This window comes from Callorhinus ursinus, unplaced genomic scaffold, assembly GCF_003265705.2.
Source record: "Callorhinus ursinus isolate GAN/ISIS: 27379988/994484 unplaced genomic scaffold, GSC_fseal_2.0 scaffold52, whole genome shotgun sequence".
Taxonomy (NCBI): Eukaryota; Metazoa; Chordata; class Mammalia; order Carnivora; family Otariidae; genus Callorhinus; species Callorhinus ursinus.
In genome coordinates this window covers 6,401,682-6,414,165 of record NW_027397114.1, presented here as the reverse complement: position 1 = coordinate 6,414,165, position 12,484 = coordinate 6,401,682, and positions in this window count along the sequence as shown.

Below are 12,484 nucleotides of genomic sequence, written 5' to 3'. Positions count from 1 at the left end.
CTCTTGATCTCAGCTTGGGTCTTCTTCACAGGGTTGTGAGTTCGGGCCCCACATCATCTTAAAAAAAAATAAATAAATAAAAACCATTAAATTTATTCTCTTAGGGCTCTGGAGGCCAGGAATTCAAAACCAGTATAGTGAGCCAAAATCAAGATGTTGATGAGACTACACTCCCTCCAGAGAGGCTCTGGGGATCTCTACACCCAATGTGGGGCTTCAACGCATTACCCCTGAGACCAAGAGTCATATGCTCTGCCGACTGAGCCAGCCAGGCGCCCCCATTCCTTGCATTTTCCATCTTCTGGTTTCAGCCAGTATTCCTTGCCTTGTGGTCACGTCACTTCAACCTCTTCTTCCAAGGTCACATGGCCTTCCCCTCTTCTGTGTGTTACATCTCCCTCTGCCTCTCTAAGGACACTTGTGATTGCACTAGGGCCCACTAGGATAATCTCATCTTCGAATCCTTACTTAATCACAGCTGCAAAGACCCTTCTTCCAAATAAGGTAATATTTATGGGTTCCAGGGATTAGGAACTAGTATCTTGGGAGGCCATTATTCAACCTGCTACACACTATTCCCCCATTCTCCTTTTTTTTAAATTAAAAAAATTCTTAAATAATCTCTATGCCTAACATGGGGCTCGAACTCATGACTCACACACTCCACCAACTGAGCCAGCCAGATGCTCCTCCTTATTATTCTTTTGATGTCTGTGGTGTCTACAGTGATATCTCCCATTCCATTCCCAATTTTGGTGATGTGTTTTTTCTCTCTCGTTTTAAATGTGTCTATCTTGCTGGAAGTTTATTGATCTTTTCAGATAATCAGCTCCTTGTTTTATTGATTTTTTCTTTTTCTTTTCTGTTTTTGTTTTTTTTTTTTAAGATTTTATTTATTTATTTGTCAGAGAGAGAGAGAGCACAAGCAGGGAGAATGGGAGGCAGAGGGAGAAGCAGGCTCCCGGCCAAGCAAGGAGCCCAATGCGGGACTCGATCCCAGGACCCCGGGATCATGACCTGAGCTGAAGGCAAGATGCTTAACCAACTGAGCCACCCAGGCGCCCTCTTTTCTGTTTTGTGTTACTACTTTCTTTTTTCTGTTTTCAGTTTCATGGATTTTTGTTCTTATCTATTATTTCCACTTGCTTTGGATTTATTTTACTCTTTTCTAGGTTCTTTAGGTGGGAGCTTAGACTACTGGTTTGAGACTTTTCCTTCATTTTCTTTTTAAAGTGATCTTTATGCCCAACATAGGGCTTGAACTCAAGACCCTGAGATCAAGAGTCACGTGCTCTACCGACTAAGCCAGCCAGACACCCCTCTTCTTTTCTAAAGTATGCATTTAGTGGTACATATTTCTTTCCCAGCACTGCTTTAGCTGTGTCCCACAGATTTTAATGTTATATTTTCATTTTCACTCAGCCTAATGTATTTTTAAATTTCCCTTGAGACTTCCTTCTTTGGCCCATGGATTATTTAGAAGCGGTTGCTCAGTTTCCAAGTATTTAGACATTTTTACGTTATCTTTTTGTTATTGATTTCTATTTTAATGCCATTATGGTCAGAGAACACATTCATTGTGATTTCAATTGCTTTAAATGGGTTGAAGTGTGTATTAGGGCCCAGGATATGGTTTATTTTGGTATATGTTCCTTGGACACTTGAAAACAATGAATATTCTGCTGTTATTGGATGAAATGTTCTATTAATACATATTAGATCCTTTTGGTTGATGATCATGTAAATTCTTCTATATCCTTGTTCATTTTTCTTTCTAGTTGAAGGCTGAAGACAGGACTTTAAATGAGAGGAATCAGGAGGAAGTGACTCACCCAGGTAGTGGGTGATGGGATAGAATATATTCACCCAATTGGCATTGATTAGGAAAGACTCTCTGGGGGTGCCTGGGTGGCTCAGTCAGTTAAGTGACCAACTCTCAATTTAGGTTCAGGTCATGATCTCAGAGTCCTGGGATTGAGCCTCGAGTCTCTGCTTCTCTTCCTCTCCCTCTGACACTCCCCCTGATTGCATTCTCTCTCTCAAATAAATAAATAAATCTTTAACAAAGAAAGACACCCTGGAACTTTCCCCACTTTTAACAAGATGCTATTGAGGCCCTTTCTTTTGTAGATGCTCTACCAATGGAAGGGAAGCAGTCAGAGTGGGGAACAGAAGCCCTCATCCACCTGGAATCGGACATGCATCCCCTCATCTCTGGCTGGATTCACAGGGACACAGGTAAACTCAAGGTCAAAATTCTTTCACCCACAACCTTAACTCTTTTTTTTTAATTTTTTTATTGTTATGTTAATCACCATATATTACATCATTAGTTTTTGGTGCAGTGTTCCATGATTCATTGTTTGTTCATAACACCCAGTGCTCCATGCAGAACGTGCCCTCCTCAATCCCCATCACCAGGATAACCCATCCCCCTCCCCCCTCCCCTCTAGAACCCTCAGTTTGTTTTTCAGAGTCCATCATCTCTCATGGTTCGTCTCCCCCTCTGACATACTCCCCTTTTCTTCCTCTCCTGTTATCTTCCACAACCTTAACTCTTGCCCAAGCCTTCTCTGTCCCTTTTCAGAGCCCTCCCCGCCCAGGAAGGGGGAATCTGAAGCCAAGCCTGTTACCAGCCACTCCTCCCCAGTTGTTAGGGAAGGAACCTGAAGCCGGAGGCTGGATTATTCCCTGACAACTGTGCCCACTACCAAGAGCAGGACGGATGCGTTCCCGCCAGACGACGCTATCCCCAGAGGCTGCACAATTCAGGCTGTGGGGGGAGCCTGCCCTTGGGATTCAGCTCCTAGAGGCAAATGGGTGTTGGACCTGGGGAGGTCCGAGGAAGCCTAGAGACCCCTCCCCTCTCTGTTGCTTGGTCTGTAGAGGTGATACTGGGGAGGGCCTGCCTCCTGGAGGGACAGGCGAGACCAAACCTTGGATGAGACTCCACTGCAGGAGTGTGGAGCCTCCTCCTCATCTCAGAGGCTGGCATGGACTGGTCCTGCCTGGTGTGTGAGCCCTTCGGTGGCCGGGTTTGGAGTTACCTTCCAAACCTTTCCCAGACACATGCTCTCTGCTTCTCTCTGAATCCGTCTCTCTGTCTCTCTCACTGTCATTCTCTCTCTCTTTTTCTCTGTCTTTTTCGGTCTGATTTTCTTTTTTTTCTTTCTTGTCTCCTCTTTCTTCCTGTCTATTTTCTTTCCCTCTCTCCTATTAGCTAGTAGGTTCTTCATCTGTACACTGGGGGGGAGTTACCATCTCCCAGCATGGTGAGAAGGATGAAAGGGGACAACGCTGGTGAGCACCCTGTAAACAACTAAGCACCAGTTAAGTGTGAACTGTTAAGGCTGCAAATGTAAATAGGACTCTGATCTTATATGGCCTTTGGGGGCATAATGTGGAGTTTAGGCTTTATTCTGAAGGCCTTCAAGAAGGGATCACTGAAGACTTTGGGATAAAGAAATTACTTATAGGGCTGAGACAAGAAGGAGTAAGGGGTGGTATGGCAGGCATTTCATCAAGTGCCATAAGATAGTATTAAATCTTGGGGCGCCTGGGTGGCTCAGTCGTTAGGCGTCTGCCTTCGGCTCAGGTCATGGTCCCGGGGTCCTGGGATCGAGCCCCGCATCGGGCTCCCTGCTCTGCAGGAGAAGCTCCCTGCTTCTCCCTCTCCCACTCCCCCTGCTTGTGTTCCCTCTCTCGCTGGGTCTCTCTCTGTCAATTAAATACATAAGTAAATAAAATCTTAAAAAAAAAGTTTAAAAAAAGATAGTATTAAATCTTATCTCTCAGTTAACAATGAAAGGCAACCCCATATCAAATAAACTTTATGATTTACAGTTTTCCTTTTGAATGCAGTTGTGTGATAGGTAACTGTTCTGTGTTCTGTGCTCCCTGATGGTTTCCCGGAATATACTGATTTAGTCACTCCCCCATTTATTCATTCATCCAACCAGTAATTTATCCAGCACCTAGAGAGAGTCAGGACTTGGGGCCCTGAAGTCAAGTTCCCAAGCTATGCTATGAGGGTGGAGTGAACAGGGTGATTTCCACAACCTCTTTGTTGTACCTGCTGTCTCTCTGGAACAATGTGACACAGAAAACAGAACCAGAGCCGGAGAGAAGCTGTCCTCTCCCTTGAATATCAGGATCAATTATTTTTCCTCATTTTTCTCAGACTTCTAGCTCCCTGCTGCAGGAAGGAATCAACTGTGGCAGGTGCTAAAGACTGCAGGAGAGTCAGGTGGAGAGGGTGAAGTCATGATGTCAACAGTGTGGATCATAAGTTTGGCTAAGAGAAATCTATGGCAGAAAATTCTCTTGCAGGTAATCGGGACTTGAGGGTGTATCATTACCTGGTTCAGTTCTCCTTTTGGGGGTTCAAGACTAGGTTGGGGGGAGGGAAATGCCTCATCCCCACTTGCTTTTCTCCCCAGATGCTCCTCAGCTTTGCAGTTTCCTGCTCTTAGAGAGTAGAGCATATGGATTGAGGTGTAGTTTAAGCTTCAGGGCAGACCCCATCAGCCTCTTCACTGAAGCGAGGTGGCAGAGATGGGCCCCCTAGAAAACCCCTTGGCAACTTGGAGACAGACTTCTCAGCCCGGAGAGTCACACTTTTGCCCAAGAGCTGTGCCAAACATGAATCTGGGGCACAGAAACATTCAGAGTACAAACAATATATGGGGCACGGGAGATGCTTCCGAGGAAAGCTTCTCGGGGACAAATAAAATGCTTCTGTTGAGAAAAGGCTTGCATCAGTCGTTCAAATCATCTCTGAAATGAAACAACAATCCGTCTCCGGTTACTCACACAGGGTTGCAGGAGGCTCTCCCGAGGAAGCCCCTGGTTGCTTTGCATGTGAATGGGGGAATCTTTTGTTTCAGAGCCAGGCTCACTGTCCAGGAGAACAGCCTTAGGAAGGGAGGCTGTTGATTCTCAGGTCCAAGCCCAGTTCTGCCTATAAGGCCAAGTCCTCCCCATTTGGGGCCATGCTGGGAAGGAGGCAATGCTGGTTTTAACTGCCACCTACACACACTCCACAAGAGGCCCAGACACCACATTTTCAGATCTCCCATGCCTCAGACCCGAGGCCCTAAACATCCAGATGGAAAATTCAGTCAGGCCACTGATGTTAAGACAACTAGAAATTTAGGGGCGCCTGGGTGGCTCAGTTCGTTAAGCGACTGCCTTCGGCTCAGATCATGATCCTGGAGTCCCGGGATCAAGTTCTGCATCGGGCTCCCTGCTCAGCAGAGAGTCTGCTTCTCCCTCCGACCTTCCCCCTTCTCATGCACTCGCTCTCTCATTCTCTCTCTCAAATAAATAAATAAAATCTTTAAAAAAAAAAGACAACTAGAAATTTAGATGACTTCATTTTGTTTATCCAGCTATTTTAAAAAAGGGGAGAGGAGAATGAAGAAAATACTCTTGAGTCTTCAGCTAAAGTGTCAGGCACATAGCACGTGACCCCAAATTCCTGGAGGGACACAACTTTGTAGGGCAGTTTTATATGAGTGATATAAACCATGACAGTACATGAAATCAGCCACATGTATTGGGACACATCTAATATTCCATGGCAATGATGTAAGATCCCTGTTTTTTGTTAAAATAGAAACCAAGACTCGAAAATTATGAATATTTTGCTTTGCCAATAGCTGAAAATGACCCTTCAACCGCACCTCTTGGGGGATCCCTGCCACCGTCATGTCTACGAAATCAGGGTCCCCAATCCCCATGCCCCCACTCCAAGCATTTCAGATGAGGTATCTATTGATGGGCTGGTCTGTTAAGTAATTGCACTTGGTTCAGTCACGTGGCTAATTCTTGTCCTGACCATTTCCTTAGATCTCCTTGCATGACACAGAAAGTTCACTGATAATTTGGACAATTCAGCCGGAGTGGGAGTAGAGAAACTTTGTGGGAGCATAAAAACGGGCTCAACCCTGAAAGATCTTCATGAAATTTCTCCTGCTCCCTTCTTTCAAACCTCTCTGATCCACTCTCAAAGCGGCACAGGGGAGAGAGATAAAAGCCAATGAGTAAAGGCTCCTTTTGCCTCCCAAAACAGCGAACAAAGGGTGCCTGGGTGGCTCAGTCAGTTAGGCGTCTGCCTTCGACTCAGGTCATGATCCTAGGGTCCTGTAACTGAGCCCCACATCGGGCTCCCTGCTCAGCAGGAAGCCTGCTTCTCCCTCTCCCTCTGCCATTCCCCCTTCTTGTGCTCTCTGGCTCTTTCTGTCTGTCAAATAAATAAATAGATAAATAAATAAATAAATAGATAGATAGATAAATAAATAAATAAATCTTAAAAAAAAAAAGAACAAGGTGCTGCCTCCAGGGTATTCATTTACCCTCTCTGTAAAATGGGGTGATTCTTCCCCTGTACCTCACACAAGATAGAAAACGAGATGGTACACAGGTACTTGGAAGATTAAAAAGCACCATACAAACATAAGAGAGCTTTCTCCCATGCACAGCTGGGACTTGAATCCAAACCATCAACTCAGAGTTCACTGGGGTCCACTGCAGCTGCTGTGCATGGATGGACGTAAGCTCTGTCTCAGGCCAGGCCAAGAGCAGGGCAGGAGCAGCTCAAGGTGACTGGTGAGAGCCTGTGAGCTGTGTCAACCTGCTGGGACCGGGGTGTGGGACCTGAGAAATAAAGACAGCTCCTAACGCTCCCTGGACTCAGAGGGTAGCTGCAGAAATAGCACTGGGTTTCCCTCTTCTTGAATATTAAAATGCTCATAATGCTCTCTCTATGTCCCAGATTATGATGTGGAGCTGCGAATTAGCATTTTGTTCCAACACACTGTGGCATCTTCGTTTTGGGGGTTGAAATGACTGTTTTTAATAAGCTGGCTCCAGACACCTGTCACCAGTAATGGAGATTCTACCTAGGAAAATAGATCACTTCTTCCTAACCACAGGGCAATAAATTTCCCAAGTCATAACTCAGCTTCCAAATCAGGACTCCAGAGAATTACTTCCATCTTTTAGCAGTAACCCCCCCACCCCAGAGTCGCTGGGCCCCGCTGATCCTGACCATTGACCTTGGTCGCAGTTCTTCTTTGCCCTGACTCCTTGCACTTGCATTGGGGGGTTCAGTGAGACTCACACAGATATAACTTACAGATGCAACTGTGCTTTAAGACTAGATCAGTGGAGGGGCATCTGGGTGGCTCAGTCGTTAAGTGTCTGCCTCCAGCTCAGGTCATGATCCCGGGGTCCTGGGATGGAGCCCCGCATCGGGCTCCCTGCTCGGCGGGAAGCCTGCTTCTCCCTCTCCCACTCCTCCTGCTTGTGTTCCCTCTCTCGCTGTGTCTCTCTCTGTCAAATAAATAAATAAAATCTTAAAAAAAAAAAAAAGACTAGATCAGTGGAGAGAGGTTACAAGAAGTACCAGAGCCTGAGTCTTAATGCTCTGCTATCAGCAAACTCAAATTTCTGCTGTCCCAAGGATCCCTCAAAATTAGCTCATTATAGAAATTCAAACAATTGTAATCATACCTTTACATCAATGTTGGATTTTTCTTCCTCTTAAATCTGAGCACTTGTACCAGTTGTAGGAAATTAGGACTGGTGTATAAATAATTTGATTTAAAGACACAACATAGCTAGTGAAATTAAACATATACCTACCCTATAATCCAGAAATTCTATAGGATATGAGTTGATATGTCCACCAGAAGAACTGTTCAAGATTATCCATAATAGCCAAAAATAGAAACAACTCCAACGTCCATCAAGAGGTGAATGGATAAACTAGTCGTGGTATGTCCATACAATGGAATAGCATAAAGCAATTTAAAAGAATAAACTACTGATACACACAACAACATAGATCACACATTTTGTTGAATGGCATAAAGCAGACCCAAAAGAGTATATTGTATGACTCTACTTATATGCAAGAACAGGCAAAACTAATTCATTGCAATGGAAATCAGAATAGCAATTATCTCTGGAATATTATACTGGAAAGGAACTTACATGGATGCAGGAAATGTTCTATATCTTATTCTGAATGATGGTTACATGGGTAAATATTCCTTGAGCCATATTCTTAAAATTAATGCACTTTATTGAATTATGTTATACCTCAAAAGTGGGAAGGGGAGAAGCTTTTTTATAAAACACCCATGGTATCTTTTCCTGACATGGAAACATGTCTTTGATGTCTTCATCAGATATTAAAAATCCAATTTCATTCCGATCCTAAATGAAAGGGAGTGAAATGATAATAAAAAATTAAAAATCACAGGAGCACCTGGCTGACTCAGTCAGTGGAGGGTGGTGAGTTGAAGCCCCATGCTGGGCGGGGAGCCTACTTTAAAAAATTAAATTAAAGGGACGCCTGGGTGGCTCAGTTGTTTAAGTATCGGCCTTCAGCTCAGGTCATAATCCCAGGGTCCTGAGATCGAGCTCCACATCAGGCTCCCTGCTCAGCCGGGAGCCTGCTTCTCCCTCTGCCGCTCCTCCTGCTTGTGCTCTCTCTCTGACAAATAAATAAATAGAATCTTGTTTAAAAATTTAAAAAATTAAATAAGACAAATAAATAAATAAATAAATAATAAATGAATAAATAAATTAAAATAAATTAAAAATTACAGCTGAATACCAAGAAGTGGTTGTAACTGTCTTCTATCCAAAGCACAACAGGAAATGACTGGTGCCAAATAGTTTGAAGGGTTTTCTCCTCTCCTTCCACATCCCAGGGACTAAGCATGTGTTCTGTCCACAGCACACAGTGCCACGCCAGATAGTGCCAATAAAACTAGACTCAGACACCAGACAGCACTCCAGGCCCTCAGGGGTCCTCCTTGTCGTCCGGGAGGGCAGTTGTACCCACAGGCTCTGGGTCCTGCCTGCCATCTTTCTAAGTGAAAAATAGATTACAAAATAGATCCAAACTGAATCTTTTTCCTGAAATTGTTTTTTAAATTTTTACATGATACAGAAAGCAGCCCACTTCTGTTTCCCATGAGAATGCTAGCAGGGTCAGCTGCTTATATGTTCATTTTAACCCTCTATGTAAACCTCTTCTACCCTATTTTTACTCCTCTCCTGCTCACCAGGGAAATTCAAAGCCATGGAACACAATTAGAATAGAAAACCCATCTTTACTTACCCAGGGTTAGCACTGGGGGCGGGGAGAAGGGCCAGGCTCTTTCTCCCCTTCATCACTAGCTGTCAAATATTTACTTTTGGGCTGTGTGAACCTAGCCAAGGGGTGACCCGATCCAGTTTGGGCTGGTCCCCACCCCTTCCTCCACCTATTTCCTGCATTGTTCTCTCTCTATGGAAACCGACATAAACTTGCAGGAGTGTGAGAGCAGTTTAAAACTTTAAAAGTGCACAGATTTATGTGTTCAGCTTAATTAATCTTTCACATGCATCCACACCCGTGTGACCACCACCCTGATCAAAACACGGAATATTTCAAGCACTCTAAAAGCCCCCCCCCCCGTTTGTTTCCTCCCAATCAATGCCGGGGAGGAAGAATTTTTTACCTAAAAAATGTGAAGCATTCTATTCCTTGAATTTTGAAGATTCAACTCTCATCTCCCTATCGAACATACTTAGGGGCATAACGGTGTTCTCTTTCTCACTTATGAATTATTTTTAAAAGTAAACATGGAAACTACCTCCAAGATCCATAATTGCAGAAATGCTTTTCCACCTGATAACACACATCAAGGACTGGATACTATGAAATCCTTAAAGTCATGCTCTTGGAGAATATTTAATGACACTGAGAATAATATTAAATTAAAAGGCAAGATACACAAATGTTCATGCAGAAGCTCAATTTTGAAATCATATGCATAGGCCAGGAAAAACAACTGAAGAAAATACAACAAAAGAATAGCTTTGATAAACTTTGGGTGGTAGAATATGGGATGGGTTTTATTTTTTATCTTTGAAATTCTTGACAATGAGAATGTGTTACTTTTCTAAATAGGAAAAAAAAAGGGACGCCTGGGTGGCTCAGTCGGTTGGGCGTCTGCCTTCGGCCCCGGTCCTGATCCTGGGGTCCTGGGATCGGGTCCTGCATCAGGATCCTTGCTACTCGGGGAGCCTGCTTCTTCCTCTCCCTCTGCTGTTCCCCCTGCTTGTGCTCTCGCTCTCTCTGCCAGATAAATAAATAAAACCTTAAAAAAAATGTTTAAATAGGGAAAAAAAACCTGTTTTTTTTTAAGTATGGGTTAACTGAAATAACTAACATTAGGGAAATGGTTTTCTAAATTATGACAGCTCATTTTGTTGCATATTATGCGTTTTTTTAAATGGCATTTTGAAGACTGTAATAACTTGGGAAATTGTCTAGGATATAACCAAAGTACAGTGTTTTTTAAAATCACGGGGTGCCTGACTGGTTCAGTCAGTAAAGCATGCGGACTTGATATCAGGGTCTGATTCAAGCCCCCCCCTTGGGTGTAGAGCTTGCTTTAAAAAAATTAATTACAAAGAAAAGAAAACCAGGACAGCCTGCGTATAACTAAGGTGGGAGGAGAAGGCACGGAAGTTATTATACAGGGCTTGTAAAACAGGAGTCCTGAAATCACAAATGGAAAAAACAAATTTTTAAAACGGTTTTGTATTAAAAAGTTTTAAAAGTAGGTGTGGGTTGGGGGCGCCTGGGTGGCTCAGTCGGTTGGGGGTCTGCCTTCCGCTTGGGTCGTGGTCCCGGGGTCCTGGGATCAAGCCCCACATCGGGCTCCCTGCTCGGTGGGAAGCCTGCTTCTCCCTCTGCCTCTCCCCCTGCTTGTGTTCCCTCTCACTGTGTCTCTCTCTGTCAAATAAATAAAAAATCTTTTTAAAAAAGTAGGTGTGGGTTTATTTTATATATTTTTTATTTTATTCTCTGAGATCTGGATATGTTTTTTGCACTTTGAGGGTTGGGCTTTTTTTTTTTTTTAAAGGCAGGAATGTTGGGGGTAATCATTTCAATGTGTTTTAGTCTAAAGCCTTTGGGAAACTGTAGATGTGGCCTCTTTTACTCTGAATCGGATTCCACTGAAACCGTTGTGTCCAACCCTGTAAATCCTTAATTTTCACAAATGCCGCACCGGAGTAACGCAGAAACCACCCAAGTGCCCAAAACTTACTACCCTTTCTGGGAAGCTCATTCCATGAGATCTTTGCATTTATTTTCCCAAACAAACGGCTTCGTTTCCGATCGAGTGATTTCTCCTGTACAGAGCGGAGGGGAGGGGAGGGCAGGGTTGTGAGAGCGGAACAACAAACTAAAATTGAAAGCCCTTCTCGCAGCTTCTTCCTCCCCGTCATCCCCCGCCCCCGACGCCCACATACACACACACACACACACACACACACACACACACACACACACACACACAGTCCCGATTGCTTAGGGTTCTCCTGATCCGGGTGCCAACCGTGGCCCCACTTGCCCTAAAAGATGCGGCCCAGGTCGGTGAACTTGACCCAGGTGTCACGCTTCTTCCCCCCCTCCTCCCCCGCAAAGTTAGACAAAGGGAGAAAGCCTGACTGGGTTCTTTCCAGGGCCCAGAAAGCCTGAGGATCCAAGGTTGCAGAGGAAAATAAAACGACAAACCCCTTTGATCCGAGTCCTGTAGCAGGTAAAAGCCAAATGGGGGGCTGGGTAGAACTTGGAGAGCATTATCCTCACAGCTCCCTCTGGCCTCTCGGGTTTGCCAGTGTGGGCCTGCCCCGGGGCTCTTGATCCGGCCCCAAATCAGGAGGCCAGGAGCTTTTCGTTGGTTCGCCGGGACTGGGAGCCTTCTTGGCGGTCGCCGAGCCGCCGGGGCTCCTCGCGGGGGGGACCCGGAGTAGTTGCGTGTCCCCCCTGCCCTGCGCGCCCCGTTCCATGACACTGCATCTTATGAAGCCAGGAGGAGACCGCAGGATAGAGTCTTTGATCCTCCCTTGCTCCAGGATCCTAGATTCCTTTAAAAAACAGAAGAAAAAGGAAAAACCAAAACACCATCTCCGTCTCCACAGGCCGCTCTGCGTAGCCTCCGCCGCCGGCCTGTCGCTGGGAAGGCCTCGCCAGGATCCCAGGTCTGGCGTCTCCGCAAGCCAGTATTTCCTCGGCCACGGACCTGGGGATGGGGAGGACGCCCCATTTACTAAGTTCAAGGTTCCAGACCCTGAGGAGACCGAGGGTTCCTTGGGCCTCCGCCGCCGCCCGCTGGAATTACCGACCCGGCCGAGGGAGGGGCGCTTTGAAAATAGAGGCGGCGGTCTCGGCATGACCTCCTCGAATGTTCTCCAATAATTCATCTGATTTAGCTATTATTCGCTGGCGATTTTTTTTTAAGATTTTATTTTTAATCTCTACATCCAACATAGGGATCGAACTCACGACCCTGAGATCAAGAGTCCCGGGCTCCACCGACTGAGCCAGTCAGGCGCCCCTCCTTTGCTATTTATGCGTTTGTTTTTCCTAGTTATTAAAAAAAAAAAAAGATAAGGGATTTTGCTGCCTAAA